We start from the raw sequence: 6,869 nt of genomic DNA, 5'->3' as shown, positions 1-6,869 counted from the left end.
TTAGCTGTTTCATCAGATATCATCTTGGCTGTCACTGGTAAGTTTTGTATTACGTTAGACAAAACACGATTCGCGCCACTCTCGAACTTAACTGACGCAATAACAAAATCTTCGTTTGCACTTACTTTTTGGTTTAAGATTAGACGAGACAGAGCATCTTCATAGCCAGATTTGTTGATATACTCGATGTTAAAATCATATATCAATAAGGTGAGTGCCCATCTCTGAAACCGGGTGGCTGTGTAGACAGGTAATCCTTTCTTTGAACCAAATATGGCCAACAATGGCTGATGATCGGTGCGCAGAGTATCGTCCATAAGTGTTCTTGTGGAATTTTTGTACGCAAAAAATAAGTGACAATGCCTCCTTTTCTGCTTGGCTGTATTTTTGCTCGGTTGGAGTAAGAGATCTCGATGCGTAAGTAATGGCCTTCGTGGATCCATCAGAAAATGCATGAATGCATTATAACACCATCTATGCCATCTTTTGAAGCATCGCCTGCGACGATTATTTTTTTTGTTGGGTCGAAGTGCACCAGCAAAAGCGCTGGAAAATAGAGGGTGCGGATTTTACACCAAATGAAACACGTGTGTAACGCAGTAGACCCTGATGAGTGTTGATCGTCAACAATGGCTGTGATGATTCCTCCACTTTTACCTGAAGGAAAGCATCAGACAAATAAATTACTGAGAAATATTTACCTCCAGAAAGTGTTGCAAATATATCCTCAGGTAAAGGCAATGGATACTGGTTAGACTGCAATGCAACGCCATTAGCTTTTTTACAGCCTCGATCGTTGCAGCCCACTCCGAGAACTCAACGAGAATGAGTACGCTTTTCACAAGTCAAGCTATTTCTGCATCAATAGCTGGGAGTGACGCATATGGCACTGGTCGTTTTGGTTTGTATACGGAAACTGAGCCAGGCTTAAGATGTAGAACTGATGTATTGGGATTTGAGGTTAGTTATTGCCTCTTGCCGCCACGTCAAAGAAAATTCCATTGATTCTTGCTTGGATGAAACTTGAACACAGATGGAATTCATTGGAACATCAAACAACTGCAAACTTTCGACCCAGTCGGGACAAGAAAAAAATCGTATGGGAGGGGGGGGTCTATTCCCCTTCGTTTAGCGGGGAGGGGCAATTTAAAAAAAAATTGACTTATTTTGGAAATAGAATTATTAAAAATCAACGGTTATACTTACAATAACGTGCTATACCTTTTTGTAAAGCCAAAACCCTAGTCTTTTACAAACATTTTAAACAAATCCATTTTATGGCACAGTTTTTGAAAAATTAATTTTTAAAATCAAAATTTTGAAGAAAAAAATGTCAAAGTAATTTTTTTCAAAATTTCATGTAAATAAGTACTAATTTAGTTTTTAAAATTCGATGCTCTTATTTATTTTGAAACAAAAACAGAAAACCAAAATGAAAAATATCTTGTGATTTTCGAGAAATTAACAAAAAACCAAAACTACTTTTTTCTAAAAAAACTTTTTATTTTTTGACTTTACATGGCTGGACTTGTTGATAAATTAATTAATGAAACATTAGTCATTCGTCAACAATTTTTTAAACATTCAGACTTAAGTTGAAATGAGCTTTACTTGTACCAAAGTGGCAACTTTTGTGTTTCGTAGAAGGACGGCGGCATGCTTGTCTCGGGCACGGCTAAGGCTCGTCGGACGGGGTGGTTCTTGTCCTTTACTGACACGCTCGCTCAATCTCAAAAAAAAATTATCATGCCGATTTTAGAAGAATATAAAATAAAAAGAAGAATAGAAAGAAAGCTACTAAATTATGTAAATCAGACGGACTTAAGATCAGACGGTAGAAAGTAAAATGAAATGCACATAACTCACAATGCCTATGCCATTACCCCGATGTAAGAATGGATAAACAACGATATCATACCCTATTGAAAATTTAGATAAATGTATTTATTAACCTAATTAACCTAGTTTATTTAATTTTTATTTAAATTGTATGTTTAAATTTATATAGTTTAAATAATCCTTACCCTCTAATTTTAACTAAAGTAGAGAATACTATATTAGTTATTAATAATACCCCCCCTTATATCTAACTATTCTAAACCTAATTTACTTTTTATCTTTCTTATAAAAGATAAAATATCTTTATCCCTATATCCATCGTCACATCAAGATAATGGTTCGCTAGAACCAAGAAGGCTTACCTGGTGTTATTGGCATAAGCTTGGCCATCCCTCCCCTATGTTTGAAAAACATACCATTGCCATCTTCTTTGGCCTAAATTTTGTAGAAAATGGCCCCTAATTCGCTTACCAGCTAAGAATCTAAAAAAAACTATATCACGTCATGTCCAAATCGTCTCTTCTTAAACGATCTGACAAAGACCTTCACACACCTGATCGCTTTATATTTAGCACATCATATTTATAATTTAGCGTTCATCAAGAAATTTCCAACTTCGTTATAAAAAGGAAAATCATTTATTTATCTTGTGAAATATCAAATTTTAATATCATTAATGTATTATGTATAGAATTCATTTAAAAAGAATTAATTAATTTCAAAAAAAATTTATTTTTAAACTAAATAAAAAAAAGAAAATAACCAATTTCTGTTCTTAAAGGCATATATATATATGTATATGTTGGCCTGGGGTATCTTTGTTCGTCCCAGAAAATTTTTAACAATAAAAATGTACTCACGTTTTATCCTCGTCCCTCGACGTCCTGCCGGCAGCACAGATCAGGAACGATACCTTTTTATATATGTAATATTAAAAATTTCTTTTGCGCGAACAAAGCACACTTCAAGGACAGATTGTGATTTGACACTTTTTCAATTACGTTATTTTAAATTTACGTTATAAAAAAAAATTACTGATTTAAAATTTAATTTAAAAAAAAAAAAATTATTAACAATAAAATTAACTTTACGACACTCTTTTCTTTTTTTTTTTTTTTTGTTTGTTCTTTTAGATAATGTATTTCAAAAATTATCTTTTTTTTTTTTTTGTAATTGTTCAATGTATTTTATGTGATTTTTGTAGACCTTGTCTACCACTATCTCAATATATGTATGGAGTATTTGTGTCAGGTCCTTTTATCCTTCGAAATCAGGATCATGGATTTTCTTTCCTCTCAACAACTCCTTTACTATTTATAGAGTAATACCCTGACATCTATTGGTATCCTTACAAATGTAAAAAAAAAGGGGGCAGAGGCACCTTTCGTGTCCACCTTGAAATGCGGAGCCCCTGGATCACTAATTAGTACCTATACGGAAATAAAATCTACGTTAGATCACCATTTCACCCATACCTGGATTTGTTAACATACCTCTGCGTATTATTCAAATTGAAATATTGAAATTTTCTCGTTTTATCCTATTATCTTTTTGAAGTCTTTTAGGGGTTTGAGCACTTCAAATAATTAGGAGCACTTTCGGTGACTAAAGTATTTTTTTTTTTTTTATTAAAATAACTTGAACTTTGCTTTTATTTCATTTTAATTATTATTTTTATTTACTTTTATTGAAAAGTTATAAACTTCAACACTTTTCTATTTTTGAAATAAAATCGAATTAAATTAAAAGGCAGTACAAAGTTCTAATAGCACCGGACTGATCAAGATTTGTAATCTATCTGATTACCCTTTGTCTAATCATTCTAACAAAGATCCTAAGTGTACATAAACCCAAATTTTCTTTGTTTTATAAATACATAAATCATCCCCGTAAGATAGCTGGATATTAGTAGAGGTTTTGTCGTTTGTCTTCCTTAATCTTCTAGACAATATTGGTTATATAATACTACTATATCGCTTACTAACATTTAATACTATTGTACTAATAAATTTATTCCTACCTTACACCTATTATCACAGTTTGAAATCTTATTTTTATCTTAAAACTACTATCACAGAGTATCTATTGCAGATTTTAATCCTATAAGCTTTCTATAAGACTATTCTTAATATTTCGTGCAATTTTACTACTTTCTTTGGAATTCAAGGTGTAACCGCCACTAAATATCTCATTTCCGGTTACGATCTAAGCTTCCTATAAAACAATCTACTACAATCACTTTCTTTGCTACTTTTTTTTTTTTTCTCCTTTTTGCATTTGTCCCAAAAAGCAATGGCCGACTTGAGAAAATAAAGTATATCCATACTCTTCACTCTCCCTTTAGAGTGAGATAAATCGTGTTTGTGGTTAAGTGTCAAAATTAATTGTGTAAATATATAAAAGAAAACTCAACGTGGTGGAAGATGGGCAACAGGTCTTTGGTAAGTTTTATTTGTTTTGTTTTAATACTTTTTATATAAAATTTAACATTTCTTTTACTTTCTTTTCTTTATATTTTTAGTTTTAGTTTCTGAGGAACATCAAAGAAAAGGTGCAGGGTAAGTATTTTGGATGATTGGATAGATTGGCAAAAAAAAAAAAAATATCAATAGAAATGGGAGACATCTTGGCCTTAATCTCAATGGATGAGGCTGAGATAGTCGCTTGAATTTTTTTTCTGCTTATCTATCTCATCTATTTTAACATATAAGATAATCGTATTAACCATATCTCATTTAATTTCAGATATATTCTCGGAATGCAACTATGCTTGTAATTATTGTATCTATGAATATAATATGCATTCAGAAACAGGGGAAACTGGATGGATGGATCGAGGATCACATAATGTTGCTGGATAGGTTGAGGGGGTGTGTATGATCACCTCCTCCCTACACTTATGTATGATGATAGTAGATTAGTTATGGCATGAGTAGTTAGTTTATATTTAAGTTATTATTATTAAGTTTTATTTTAATTATGATGGTAGTTAGATATGTGCATGTTAGTTTTTAAGTATGAATTTTAATGATAAAAATGCCGCCATTGCCACGTTACAAGCTCGATGATTATGGCTGAGTGGTCGTGAGGTCATGAGCATCGTAAAAAGAAGTGGATCTGGTGGTATTATTGACCTATTAATGAATTTTAAATCATTCAACGTGTGGCAAGAGCCCCGCCCTGAACTCTCCCGCTCTACTGATTAAGCCGGGCATTTATTATGACAAATAGTGCGATTATACACTGACAGAATTTTTCGATTTTTTTTTTTTTTTTTTTTTTTGTTGTGATGAAGATTAGTCGGAACATTTTTGGTTGACAAAAAAAAATTCGTTACGTAGGTATCTCAGTGGAGGGAATTTATACAAAAAAAATTTTCTTAGTATCACAGATGTTTGTTCTTAAAACTATATTGCACATTAAAATTAAAAAAAAATGAAATTGACTATAAAAGTAAATACAAATTTAAAAGACAAAGCTAAATAAATAAAAGTAAATCTCTGATACTAAATAAATACATATAAAATAATCGGATAAATATCGGACATGCAAAAATATCACAGAATTGTATCACAGTTGTATATCACAGATGTAGAGGTGTAAGTTTTACACAAAAATAAGAGTGATTCTAACTTCAAAGGAAGTTTATCACAGAAGTAGGGTTTATAAAATAAGAGCACATAATTCACGAAGTAGTTTTATCACAGAATTCAAGATATACTATAGAGACTTGTCTTAGTAGAACGGATTATCAAGATTTTTTTTTTTTTTTTTTTTTTTTTAAGTATGCAGATCTTTTGCATGAAAAACTCCTACTTTTTCTCCTCGGAGATTCCCTATTTCATACAAAGAGTTTCCAACCGTTTTAAGTACAATTGATTTCAAGAATTTAGGACCTAATTTTGCGTTATACGAGTCTGCTAAGCTACTTTGTTTGAAATTTCGTCTGTAAACTATCTGACCTACATTATATTTAATGTCTCTACATCTAGTGTTATACGTTTTTGTTGTTTTTTCATGAGCCAATTTAAGATTTTCAAAAATTTTCTTTCTTATTAATTCGAGTTTGTCATTATTGTTATTTATTGTTATGTTTCCATCTTTTAAAGCATTTAATTTTCGTAGAAGTTCATACGAACCTCCATGTTGCACCATTTGCGAACCAAATACTGCGTAGTATGGTTCGAACGCAATCGAATCATGGATTACACTTCTTAGTGAAAATGCTGCACTGCTTGCATGTGTGTCCCAGTTCCGTTGATCTGTTTCTAGATATGATCTAATTTTAGCTAATACTGAACGATTTACTCTTTCAAATGCGTTCGCTTGTGGCGAATAAAATGCGGTTCTGATGTGTTTAACACCATATCTCTTGAGAAAGCTGGAAAACAGTTCAGAGACAAACTGTTTTCCATTGTCTGAATGGATGTACTCTGGTACTCCGAAAATATGAAATATGTTTTCTTCTAAGTACTGAACTATTATCACTGATGTAGCTTTTCTTATTGGTTTTAGGAAAACAAATTTGCTGAAGTGATCTAGGCAAATAAAAATGTGTGTGTTCCCTGCTTTCGTTTTAGGGTACGGTCCTAAAAAATCTATATATAACCTTTGAAAAGGTTTTTCTGTCACGACTTGATTTCCCATCGGAGGTCGTGATATCACAGATAATGGTTTATTGCACTTGCAGATTTCACATGAACTTACATGATCACGTACATCTGTGGTCATATTTGGCCAAAAGTATTTTTGTCTTAATTTTGCCAGAGTTTTATGGATTCCTCCATGTCCTGCAGCTGGTGAATTATGTGCCGCTTCCAAGAGGCTTCTATGCAACTCCTTCGGAACCCAGAGCTTCCAGGCTCTGTCTTCTTGAAGCTCGTCACCGGTTCTTTTGTCTGTCCGTTTGTAAACGAAACCTTCCGAAACACATACATCAGGCAATCTTTCTTGGTTTTCCGTCACTGTTTTCTTCAGTTCCTCATATTCCTGAGAACAGAAATATGGAGAACTGAGATCAACTTCCTGCA

General features: G+C 32.5%; 1 long non-coding RNA gene across 1 annotated transcript; it reads left to right on the top strand.

The window, feature by feature from the left end:
• Positions 1-4,132: 4,132 nt before the first annotated feature.
• On the top strand, positions 4,133-5,579 carry LOC129906279 (uncharacterized). Its single transcript, XR_008770762.1, has 3 exons — positions 4,133-4,280; positions 4,361-4,397; positions 4,585-5,579. It is a non-coding gene; the product is annotated as an uncharacterized LOC129906279 (long non-coding RNA).
• Positions 5,580-6,869: the final 1,290 nt, after the last annotated feature.

This window comes from Episyrphus balteatus, chromosome 1 (genome assembly GCF_945859705.1).
Source record: "Episyrphus balteatus chromosome 1, idEpiBalt1.1, whole genome shotgun sequence".
NCBI classification, from domain to species: domain Eukaryota; kingdom Metazoa; phylum Arthropoda; class Insecta; order Diptera; family Syrphidae; genus Episyrphus; species Episyrphus balteatus.
Note: the sequence above shows the minus strand (reverse complement) of the source record. Positions and strands in the feature narration are given on the sequence as shown.